A 12,913-nucleotide genomic window follows, 5' to 3' on the forward strand; every position below is an offset into this window, starting at 1 on the left:
GACCAAACTGTCTTTCCTTCACAGGTTTTCCTTCCTCCTTACCTTTCTCATTAACTTCTGATTTAATTTCTGATTTACCTTGAGTCTCCGTGTTATTTTTCCTCTTAAAAATTCTGCCCTGAGGAAATTTATTCTTATGGATTAAAACATACTCATCAGCTAATCTAGCAGAGTCCTGCAATGTATCAGTATCCCTCTCATTTAAGTAGGTCCTTACTTCAACAGGGATGCTTCTTTTAAATTCCTCCATTAAAATCAGCTCTTTCTACGTATTATAGTCCCCATTTACATTTTTAGAAGAAACCCATCTCTCAAAACACACAGCTTTATCATAGGCAAATTCCACATGTTTTTTCCACAGACTTCTTCAAACTTCTGAATCTTTCTCTATACGCTTCTGGGACCAATTCATATGCTTTCAAAATATGCTTTTTCACAATATCATAATCAAGTGCTTGTGCAGCAGTTAAAGCTGTATAAACTTGTTGTGCTTTGCCTTTAATTACACTCTAACAACACTGACCATTTATCTTTCAGCCACTCTGAAATCTGAGCAATTGTTTCAAAATGTTGGAAATATCTTTCCACTTCTGTTTCACTAAATGGAGGGACCAATTTAATGTCTTGACTAGCAACAAACGGTTTTCTAGAACCAGAAGACTGATTCCCAGACCTTAATTCCGTCATCGCATATTCAAATTCCCTTTTTTTATTATCAGCTTCTAACCTACAACGCTCCAATTCTGCTTTACTTTGTTCCAACTTCATTTGTTCGATTTGCAACTGCATCTCTATATTACTTATTGGAAACGACTCTAAAATCGATTCATCAAAATCACCCGAATCCACATAGTGTGACGCGATTTTTCTCTGTATTAGAGCCTTCGATGTAGACTTCAAAATACCTTTAAGATGCAATCTACTAGCTATCTCAGACACCTCAGTTTTTTTCGCCTTCACTAACAACTCCGCGTCTGATGAAGCCAGCAACTCATCAATATTCATTGTTGCCAAATACCACTCAAAAGCCAAGAAAACAAAAGAATCGAGTATTCCCCTTTTCCAAATCACCGATTCAAAATTTAACAAGCATTTAAACTCAAAAATGAGTTCATCCCAGACAAGCCCCCATATTCATGTTACGGATTCAGCAACAATAAATATGAGTGAGGCAGGGGTTGTTATAACAAATAAAACATTTATTAAACACCGAAAAACAAACCCCCCCAAAAGTAAACAAACCACTAACGTCACCGGAAATCAGCTGCTGTGCGGAAGCTTAAACAGTTCTTAAAGCAATGAAGCTTAAACAGTTCTTCAAAGCAGTATTGCAAAAGTTCAAAATGCTTACAGTCCATTTAAGGGAGAGACTTTTTAAGACGATTTAAATTCTCTTTCACGTCGTCTTGCTGCGATTCCCAGTCGAACTACTTTTCCCATGAAGAATTTACGAAGATGGAAAATGAAATGGCTTAAAGGCACTGACCTTTCCTTTACAAAACTGTTCCCAATCCTATCTGCTATTCACAGGGATTAACACGGGGACAGTCACCGAACTCCTTCCGAATGAGGATCAAACAAGGTCGAACCTGTTTCACCGTCAAAATCGACTTTCCTTGATCTTTTAGCTCCCGAACTCCGATCTTCACTCTCAACTGATTTTTAACTAGCAGTATTATAAAGCAACTGCTGGCAATGACCTTTTAAACTTTAGGCATTAAATAAAACATCTTTCGACTAAACTGCGTCATAACATTAAATCACACAGTGGCATGAAGTCAACATGGGGTCCTCCTTTTATACCCTGTAAAAAAAAACTGTCACATGACTTCTACTGGTGGGAAAAGTACGTCACTCCACCATCACAAGACCATTACCTCGTCCAGTATAGCTTCAACACCTGTCACGTGACAAGTACACCACTGTCACGTGTCACAGGTACGTAACAATAATGTTAATCTTCAGTGTCAGTTGACTTGATAGTCCACTTCCCCCAGGTGAGGCCAAATGCAAGCAGGCAGTGTAATGTTGCTGTACTTTGCTCATCTTGACAAATGCTATGACGGAAAGAATGGAGTTAAATACCATCACAAGTAAATAATAATTAACTGACATGTGCATATTCATGAGCACAGTTGCTAACCTGCTGCGCTGCTGAATCCGTGGTTGTGACACATGGAGAGAACACATAGCAGTGGAAATTAATCTGGATCACAGGCACGGTAAAGTGCTACACCACCATGTATTTATAGTCTGTATTACAGAGTACAGTATACTGTAGAGTAATGTAGTACTTGAAGTTCAAACAACTTGGAGTATTGAGAGCAGTTTTGGGCCCTTTATCTAAGAAAGGATATGCTGACATTGGAAAGGGTTCAAAGGAGGTTCACGAAAATGATTCCTGGATGGATAAGCTTGTCGTATGAGGAGCATTTGATGGCTCTGGGCATCTGCTCACTGGAATTCAGAAGAATGGCCTGATGGGCCAAATGACCTAATTCTGCTTTGGAATGCAAAATTGATGGCTTTGTGCCCAAGCTTGTGGAACGATACAAAGACAGGTGGAGGAGCAGGAAGTGTTGAGGAAGCGGGGTGTCTACAGAAGGACAGATACATTGGGAGAACGGGCAAAGAAGTGACAGATGGAATATAGTGTAGGGAAGTGAATAGTCATGCATTTTTGTAGGAAGTATAAAGCCATGGATTATTTTCTAAATGGTGTGAAAATTTAAAAAAAATCAGAGGTGCTGATTGGGGGTTCTTGTGCTGGAATCCCTAAAAGGTAGTTTGCAGGTTGAGTTGGTGGTGAGGAAGGTAAATGCGTTCATTTTGAGAGGACTAGAATATAAGAGCAAGGATGTAATGCTAAGGCTTTAGTCAACCACACTTGGAGCACTGTGAGTAGTTTTTGGCATCTTACCTAAGAAAAGATGTGCTAGCACTGGAGGAGGTCCAGAGGAGGTTCATGAGAATAATCCCAGTAATGAAAAGGTTAACGTATGAATCAGAACCAGGTTTAATATCACAGGCATATGTCACAAAATTTGTTGTCTTTGCGGCAGCAGTTTCAGTACAGGCGATCTGGGTTCAATTCCCATCACTGCCTGTAAGGGGATTGAACATTCTGCCTGTGACCATGTGGGTTTCCTCCCACAGTCAAAGACATACTGGTTGGTATGTTAATTGGTTGTTGTAAATTGTTCCGTGATTAAGCTAGGATGAAGTTGGGGGATTGCGGGGCAGCATGGCTTGAAGGGATAGATGGGCCTGTTCCATGTATCTCAATAAAATAAAAAATACAATACATAATAATAGAATAAACTGAATTACTGTAAGTATATATATTAGATAGTTACATTAAATAAGTAGTGCAAAAATAGAAATCAACAAAGTAGTGAGGTGGTGCTCATGGGTTCAATGTCCATTTAGGAATCGGATGGCAGAGGGGAAGAAGCTGTTCCTGAATCACTGAGTGTGTGCCTCCTTCCTGATGGCAACAATGAGAACAAGGCATGTCCTAGGTGATGAAGGTCCTTAATGATGGATGCTGCCTTTTTGAGGCATTGCTCCTTGAAGCTGCTCTGGAGGCGAGTGCCCATGATGGAGCTGACTAAGTTTACAACTCTCTGCAGCTTACCTGTATTTTGATCCTGTGCTGCAGCACCACCTCCCCCCACCCCACCACCATACCAGGCGGTGATGCAGCCAGTTAAAATGCTGTCCACGGCATAACTGTAGAAATGTGCGAGTGTTTTTGGTGATGTATCAAATATCTTCAAACTCCTAATGAAACATAGCCGATGTCATGTCTTCTTTTAGCTGCATCGATATGTTGGGTCTGTTTCCTACCCTGTAATGGGTTAAAAGGACCAGCAGAAATGGGGCACACCTGGATTCTGAGTCTTCTCTTAGCAAACTCTGTTTTATTAGTAACTACGTAATAAAGTAATATAAAACAAGACAAGGCAAACAGGTTAGCATAGTTTATGCATATATAAGTGTGTGAATATAAAACCCCAAACTTCTTCAAGCTCAGGTGGTAAATGATACAGTCTTATGATGGTATAGGAAATGAGGTCAGTTCAGTTTGTGATATTGAGTTGAGAAGATTTAGGAGAGAGAGATTTGTAATCCAAAGGCGTATGTTGTGAGAAGGCAATTACGTCGATATTCCAGATTCCATGACAGCAATACAAAATAACAATAGCAGTAGGTTTTATCTCCGAAGTTGTTCCACTCCACACACGAAGTATCACCGACAGTGATCTTCAACGAATATCCTTTCAACACAAGTGGTACCACACCCGAATTCAGCTACGGGACATCTCAAAGTAGTGGCCACAGGATATTCAAACAAAATCCACACATGGATTATCACCAACAGGAGCTTATCACAAAGGAGATCATCTTCAAGGGAACCACCACCCAGGCAAGGGTCAACACACTGGTAGATTCCACAGGGTTACCCCAATCACACAACGTGATAGCCGCTTATCCAGTTCCATGACATACAGAATAACTCCAACAGTGATTTGCCACAGGGGTGCCTTTCTTCAGTGAACTACCACACCCAGACAAAGGGTAAATAAACACGTGGTATTCAGAAAGGTTTTCTCCTCACCAGAGAACCCACTCCTGTGGATTAACTAAGTGACAATCACACTTCCATAGCCGAAAGGAAACAAACTCCCCCTCATGGGCTACAGAGGAGAGAGTCCAAACAGTGATCTCTTTGTCCAAACCTCCCTCTCCTCTCTTCTCTTCCTACAAACTTGTTCTAGTTGCAGCAAACTTGTGAGGGTCACTTATCAATACTCAGGATCGATCTCAACTCACCCCTTTTGGGCTACTGAAAGTTTAAACCAGCGACCGACTCACTGGTGTCTTCCATTGACCAAATCCATCTTGACTAAGCTGTGTCTTTCTGTGTGTCCTTGTATATTCAAAACAAACCGCGAGAAACCATAAGCACAAGCTGCTCAACATAGCAACCCAGCAACTCTGCAATCAGTAGAAATCCAAAAAAAAAAACAGAAGTCAGTCTCAATTCTTTCGCCGTTTTAAAGTGACAGACCACAGAAAAAATTAACCCTAGGGGTACATAACAAGTCCAGGTTAGACCCGTAGAGACATTGACAGCCAGGAACTTGATATTGTTGGCTTGGAACTTGAAACTGCATATGATGAGTGTTTGCTCACTCTGCGCCTGTACTTGCTGGAGTTTAGAAAAATGAGGAGTAAATCTCATTAAAACTGATCAAATATTGCAAGACGTAGACAGAATGGATGTGGAGAGGATGTTTCCTATAGTGGGAGAGTCTAGGACCAGAGGGCACAGGCTCAGAATACAAGGACATCCCTTTAGAACAGAGATGAGGAGGAATTTCATTAGTCAGATGGTGGTGAATCTATGAAATACATTGCCACAGATGGCTGTCATTGGGTATATTTAAGGCAGTCGTTAGTTAGATCCATGACTAATCGGGGTGTTAAAAGATTTTTGGGAGAAGGCAAGAGATTAGGGTTGAGAAGGATAATAAATCAGCCTTGATAGAATGGTAGAGCAGACTTGTTGGGTGAAATGGCCTAATTTGGGAATGGTCACATTGGTACACAAGATAGGATGCCATATGATGCCCACATTTGTCTCATACAATTACACTGGCAAAACAACGACAACAGATATTAAAATTCCATCTTTGCGGTTGTGGAAACCCAGAGGGTTCCTTCAGGTGTCCCATATATTTGACTTCTTTATGCTTTAGACCAGAGGTGTCGAACTCAATTGCACATGGGGCCAAAACTCAAAGCACACTTTAGGTCGCGGGCCGAACAGGATAAACATTTATTGAACACACTAAAACTAAACATTTTTTGAACATAAATATGAATAAAAACAGACAGGAATATTATTCCAGAAAAAATAAACTAAAACTTTAAATAACTTAAATATTTTGCTCTCCATAAAAATATCTCCTGTCAGTATTATACAAGTTAGAAATATGAGCATGCTGCAAAAAAACCCTGAAAATATAAATAAAATTTGTGCTTTTCAGCAAAAGTTAAAACAACAACAAATCAAAACACTCAGTTTTCTTTGCTCTTATGCCGTTTTGTCAGAGCTGGATGCTTGGCATCTTTTCTTGGCAATAAGTTCATTTAGGTTTGGTGTAAGGTTCTGTGTTGTGGAGATTCTCAGGATGGACTGCAGGTGTTCATCAGTGAGACGACTCCTGTGTGATGTTTTGTTAATCTTCATCACTGAGAAAAGCTTCTCACACAGATATGTGCTACCAAACATGCACAAGGTTCGAGCCGCATGTAGACGGAGCTGAGGCATTGCTTCAGGAATGGAGCGAATAAAGTGTCGTACTTTGCCCTTTAGTGTCCCATTACACTGCAGCTCTATCAGCTCCATCTGAATCTGTACAGGTGCAGTTTCCACGTCGACGGCAAATGGGTTGCGAAGCAGCTCGAAATTAATTTTTTGTGCTTCAGAGTCACCAAAGCGCCGTGCGAACTCAGTGCGAAGAATAGCGTTGTATACAGCAACAGACGCTTGTTCCCGGGCAGCCTATCGGCAGCTGTTGCGCTACATTATGGGATCTGTGGTTTGTGTGTTATCAGCGCTTCATATCGCCGGGCCTTTAATAATTAAAATAATAGATCTATCTAAAATGATCTCGCGGGCCGGATATGGCCCGCGGGCCTTGTGTTTGACACCTATGCTTTAGACATTGACATCTCAAATGCATTACCTCTCAACTGTATATCCGTTTATTGACTTGATTTAATAACCATTTGTACCAGGTGATTTATGTTTCTTAATTACTATGGGCGTATTGTTGCTACGTGTTCAGACATACTGTGAAAAAGCTGATCTTGCATATTATTCCACACACACGAAATGCTGGAGGGACTCAGGAGGTCAGGCAGTATTTATGGAGAGGAATAAACAGTCAACGTTTTAGGCCAAACCCCTTCACCAGGACTAGAAAGGAAGGGGAAAAAGCCAGAATAAGAAAGTGAAGAAAGTTGGGGGGAGGATGGGTGATGAGGGAAACAAGTACAAGCTGGCAGGTGATAGGTGAAACCAGGTGAGGGGAAGGTACAGTTAGTGGAGAGGGGAGGGGGATATGAAGCGAGAAGTTGGGAGGTGACAAGTGGAAGAAGGAAAGGGCTGATGAAGATGGAATCTGATAGGAAGGGCAGTTGACTTTGGAAGAAAGGGAAGGAGGAAGGGAATCCGAGGGTGTTGATGGGCTGGGGAGGAGGTGGGATAGGAATTTCTGTTTGATGCTCTGGAGTTGCAGCACCTGAAGAACCTCTTGTGTTTCTGACTCGCATACTGTTCGTACAGATCAGATAATTTACACAGTTCATTGAGAAAGAACGAGGTAAAACCAAAACAATGCAGAATAAAACGTACAGCTACAGAGAAAATACAGTGTAAGTAAACAACAAGGCACAAGATCATAATGAGGTAGATAGTGAGGTCAGAAACGTAACACCAACATTAACTGGTCTTCACCTAAGCAAGAAATATTAATAACTCTTCATCTAAGATCTCCACCACTTCTAAACCCTGGCAAACATCTGAGCATCTTATAGTCCTTTGAAAGATGCCAGTAAACAGTTCTATTAAATGGCCGGAGAGACAAAATCATGTGGAAGTCTTGGCAGCAGCTCAGAACCCAACAGAACTCTTAGATAAATCAAAGTCATAGCAAATAGCTCAGGGCACTATTCAATCATTGTCCAACAAACTTCCTCACAGAACCATTCCTATTAGTGAATGTGCTAAATATCTCACCACTAGCGTGTTTGATGTGTGACAGACTGAGTATATTAGGACTGTGGGTTTAGAAAAATAAGAGATCTCACTGAAACTTAAAGCATCCTTTAAATTAGTGGCCACCAACCCGTCGATCACGATCGACTGGTCGATCTTTGAGACTTCCCCAGTAGATCCCGAAAAAAAAAGAAAAAGAAATACACAAATACTGTTGAGAGATTGTTTCCGGGTTGCGGGGTTTTAGTTCCGTTCTTTCTGCCCAGTGCGCATGTGTGTAGCTCCCCCGCTACGCACTACACAGTGTACTGCAGTGGTCCCCAACCACCGGGCTGCGAGGATACGATATGAAATGATATGAGTCAGCTGCACCTTTCCTCATCCCCTGTCACGCCCACTGTTGAATACATGCGAGGTCATTACGCACGTGAGGTCACCAGTTGCCTAATGTTGGGCTTGAAATTCTGCCCTGTGTTCGTTTAGGAAGAGAGACAACCAACACCAGAATATTACAAAACTTGGGTTTATTGCAGAATCCGTAACTGGCACAGCGAGTCGCTGGAGAAGGCGCGCTTTCTGACTTCCCCTTACAATCTTCTCTTATTTATATCCCTTTTTCCCCCCAGCACAACCCCCCGCTACATATTAGGTAATATCGGGCACTTGTGTCCATCTTATTGGCCCGCAGCCATATGCTCACGAGTTACCTGTTTCTTTTGTTTACTGAATCGCGTGACACTAGTAGTTTCGATGTAGCGGGGTCCCCAGTTTCGCTCCCCCCTCCCTCGCATTACGTGAGCCACTCCTGACCTGTAATGGCAGTCTCGAATTAACCCTAACATTAACCCTAACACTCCCTCCCTTGGCCTCCCAGAGGCCACACCCCTTACAAGCTTTTCCGCGGCTGCCGGGATCAGGCAGGGAGGTGAGCGTCCCCCAGCACTCTTTGGCGTGTCCTCCCTATTTGCTTATCCTGATTTGTCCGACCTAGGGTCACAAAATATGGGTAGGGGTTCCCTAAACATCCGCAATTTTTACAAGTAGCATGCAACATTTCAGAAAACTTATTCAAGAACAAATTCACAATCCCCCCCTTGCCATGGTCCATTTCAGTCCGTGTCCTCCCCTTCCACCGGGAACAAGGGTGCCTGGTACGCCGGTGGAGGTCCATCCTTTCCGGTCAAGGCTCGATCTATAGTCCCGCAACAACAACCACACGTAATAATGATAGCAATTGAAATAGACAGTCCTAGAGCCGACTGTCCCAGAAACGCTCCCCACTTGCCAGAGGTCTTATTTAGCCAGTAGAAAATGATGCCAGTTATTGTCCCCCTCCCTTCTTACCCTTTAATGCCCTGTTGGAGACCTCGGTGACAGGGTATGGACCATGCCACCGTTTTCCGTTCCAGGTGAGCTTCCCCGGGCCTCGGAGGAACACTTTAACTCCTACCTTGATGGTGTCCGACCCCTGCGGCTGCTCACTGTTAGATTATTGAACTCGCACAGTTATCAATTTTACCATATTTCTAAAAACTCTCATATACTCTGTTACTCAACACACAAATGTCTGAGTTTTGGTAACTCGAAATTGAAGTGCTCCATGGCTCCCTAGTACACAGAGAGGATCAAATGTGGGACGGTCGCCTTTCAAAACCTGACCTTCGCGTGGGAGATTTCTCCTCTTAACAACCAGTCTAAGGTAGGCACCGTCAATATCCCCGTGCACTAAGGTGTACCGCGGAACACTTTCTCTTCTCCTCCTCACTCCTGAGACTTTTATGCCCTTCGTGGGCGGCGGGTACCCTCACTCAGAAGACTTTTCCACGGGCGGAGGATCTTCCTAAAAACAGATAAGAGTTAGTACTTACCAGTCACGATTCTGCACCGGGAATGATCTCTCCCAGGGTAATTTGGGGTTGGTGAGGATCCGTCAGCAGACAAGATCTAACTCAGTGATTTAACTATCTAGTGGAAGTCTTCGATATAACAGGCACTTCCTAACCTTAATCGAGCTTGCGGCCGCAAGTTGTCTGCTGTCGGACCCGCCAGCCTATGTTGTCTCTCCCTCCCCACGTCGGGGTCACCAAATGTTGGGCTTGAAATTCTGCCCTGTGTTCGTTTAGGAAGAGAGACAACCAACACCGGAATATTACAAAACTTGGGTTTATTGCAGAATTCATAACTGGCACAGCGAATCGCTGGAGAAGGCGCGCTTTCTGACTTCCCCTTACAATCTTCTCTTATTTATATCCCTTTTTCCCCCCCAGCACAACCCCCCGCTACATATTAGGTAATATCGGGCACTTGTGTCCATCTTATTGGCCCGCAGCCATATGCTCACGAGTTACCTGTTTCTTTTGTTTACTGAATCGCGTGACACTAGTAGTTTCGATGTAGCGGGGTCCCCAGTTTCGCTCCCCCCTCCCTCGCATTACGTGAGCCACTCCTGACCTGTAATGGCAGTCTCGAATGATACCCTCGTGCCAGGGGTCACTGGTTGGCCTCGGTGGCCGGCAGGAAGTGCTGTTGCTACTGGCCTGGAGCGCGGACAGATGGGTGCCGCCTCTAAACCTATTTAGCATACAGACTGTTCGTGGGGAACCCGGTGCTAAACTATTCGCAGACGACCTAATTCGGGCTCAGGGTTTCGTAAGTAGCAGAGCAGCTCCCTCGCTGTGATCTACTGAAACAAACTTTTGTCAGCCGATAGATCCTACAAGGGGGGCGGGCGGGCGCCCTGTCGTACTCCTCGCTCGGTCGGTCACTTTCTCCGGACTGTGACCACCGCGGCCCTGACCTTGTCCTCTCACCCCACCCACGACCAGCCGCACCTGGCCAAGGCCGCTGGCGGCGGGCGGGTGGGAGGCTGGAGATCGGGCCCAGGGGCTGTCTATTGAGGCAATGAAGCCCTCATTGCCTCAATAGACATTAGACAATGCCCTCATTGCCTCAAAAAATTGAGAATATTGTCAATATTAAACCGGTCCGCGGTGCAAAAAATGGGTGGGTACCCCTGATGTTTATACATTATCTCTACTTCTGGGTTGCGGGGTTTTACTTCCGGTCTTTTCTGCCCTGGTGTGCATGCATGTAACTAATCGATTTGGGGTCGATCTCGCCTTTCACTAAGGCCAAGATAGGGGATCTTAAGCTTAAAAAGGTTGGTGACCACTACTTTAAAGATCACATAAGCTAAGTGGAGGGTTGATATTTCCACTGACCGAGGCTTCTAGGACCAGTGGTACACAGTTTGGGAATAAGGGATGGAATGGAAATGAGCTGAATTTTCGTCACTCAAAGGATAAAACTTTGGAATTGTCTTCCTGATTGACCACAGAAACATTTTTTGTTCTTGTCTTTCTATAGTGGTCAACAGCAGGTATACTGGCCCAGAATTCAAGATCATCTGTAATATGCAACATAAAATTTGGAGTGTCTCTTCCAGAGAGCACTAGAATGGGATCATCTGCATAGTCTACATTCACCAATGCTCTAATTTCATTTGTCACTCTGAGGGAAAATGTAGACAAATATCCACTTAAACCAAGTCTTGGCATGATAAAACATACCACAGCACATATGTAGATTGAACAGTGCAGCAAGGAATTAGAGGAGTTCATTCTTTCCAGACTGAGAAACCTTGGCAGAAGAAGAATGTCTGGGAAGTGGAACCAGCCATCGCAATAACAATGTACCATGCAGCACATTCAAAGAGTTTTATTCCAATATAATCTCAAATAATAAATGCTCAAAAATAAATAGAAAGACATGGATATGACATACAAAGTTAAATACACAAGAATTGATATCTTATATTAGTCCACCCTACTCATTTACTTTTCGTCCAAATGTTAACAGAGAAGGCTCTTAGATAAGTAAGCACATTAATGTGCAGAGATTGAAGGGATCAACTTATGTAGGCAGGAGGGATTAGTTTAGTTAGGCTTTTAATTACTTGTTCAATTAGTTCAGCATAATCATGTGACTGTACCTCTATTGACATTGGTATTGGTTTATAATAATAATAATAATAATAATACTTTATTGATACTGAGTGGGAAATACTTTTGTTGCAGCAGCAAAATCTAAAAACACTCTTAGCAATGTGCTTAGCTAATAATAAATACAGAATAATAATAGTGTAAAAATAGTAAGCCTGATGGTATGTGCTTTCTGACTTTTGTATCTTCTATCCGATGGAAGTTGGCAGAAAAGAGAATGTCTGGGGTGGGTGGAATCCTAGATTTTCCTGGCTGGCAGCTTTACTGATGTAGTGAAGCAGAGTCTGTGGAGGGGGAGACTGGTTTCTGTGATGTGCTGAACTATGGCTACAACTCTCAGCCATTTCTCGTGGTAAGTGCAGAACAGTTGCCATACAAAACAGTAATTAATCCAGATAGTTTTCAAGGATTGACAGGGACATGCCAAATTTTTTTAGCCTTCTAAGGAAGTAGAGGCATTGGTGATCTTTCCTGGCCATGATGGCTACATGGTTGGACTAAGATAGGTTATGGGTGATGGGAACTTGAAACGTTCAAACCTAACACCCTTGATGTATGTGCTCTGCTACCCCTCCTCCCTCTTCCCTCTCGTTTTGCTGACATTGAGAGAAAGGTCGTTGTCATGGTGGTCACGGGAGGCAGAGGAGTGAATACAGAATTGCTTTGACTCAGTGGTCTGGGCCATGTTCAAGGACTTACCAGACGATTTGAATGAATACACCATTGTAGTCACGGGCTTTATCACGGGATTTAGATGCATATCATATTTTTTTTACTGAGTTAAGTATTGTATGTAATTAGTTCTGCTACAACAAGTGTATGGGACATTGGAAAAAAAAGTTGAATTTCCCCATGGGGATGAATAAAGTATCTATCTATCTATCTATCTATTAAAACAGTCGTGGGTGAATGTGTCCCCACAAAATCATTCAGCGTCTTCCCTAAAGAGAAGCCCTGTACAAACCATGAGATCCACAAGCTGCTGAGGCCCAGATGAGTGGTAATCAGGTCTAGCAACCAAGGAAGACACAGGAGGTCCAGGAACGATCTCCAGAAAGCCGCCTCATGTGCAAATTGTCAAGTTCAGAACAAACAAGTCACTGGGGGTTGTTCAACAGCT

At 43.1% G+C, this 12,913-nt stretch overlaps 1 protein-coding gene across 6 annotated transcripts in view; it reads right to left on the reverse strand.

Moving 5' to 3' along the window:
• Window positions 1–12,913, reverse strand: part of LOC140726988 (inosine-uridine preferring nucleoside hydrolase-like) — a 68,674-nt gene that overhangs the window by 31,426 nt on the left and 24,335 nt on the right. The window contains exons 1-2 of one of the 6 annotated variants that reach the window (XM_073044085.1): window positions 9,661–10,000; window positions 9,137–9,273 (exon numbers count right to left, since the gene is read on the reverse strand). The exons of 1 other annotated variant lie outside the window; for it this stretch is intronic. The gene's annotated coding sequence lies outside the window, so the exon portion shown is untranslated. Of the gene's footprint in view, window positions 1–1,877; window positions 3,374–4,836; window positions 6,993–9,136; window positions 9,274–9,660; window positions 10,001–12,913 lie in introns of those variants that run through there. 4 more of the 6 variants (XM_073044087.1, XM_073044086.1, XM_073044089.1 and 1 more) reach the window with 4 other exon arrangements.

This window comes from Hemitrygon akajei, chromosome 4 (genome assembly GCF_048418815.1).
Source record: "Hemitrygon akajei chromosome 4, sHemAka1.3, whole genome shotgun sequence".
In the NCBI taxonomy this organism is placed as follows: domain Eukaryota; kingdom Metazoa; phylum Chordata; class Chondrichthyes; order Myliobatiformes; family Dasyatidae; genus Hemitrygon; species Hemitrygon akajei.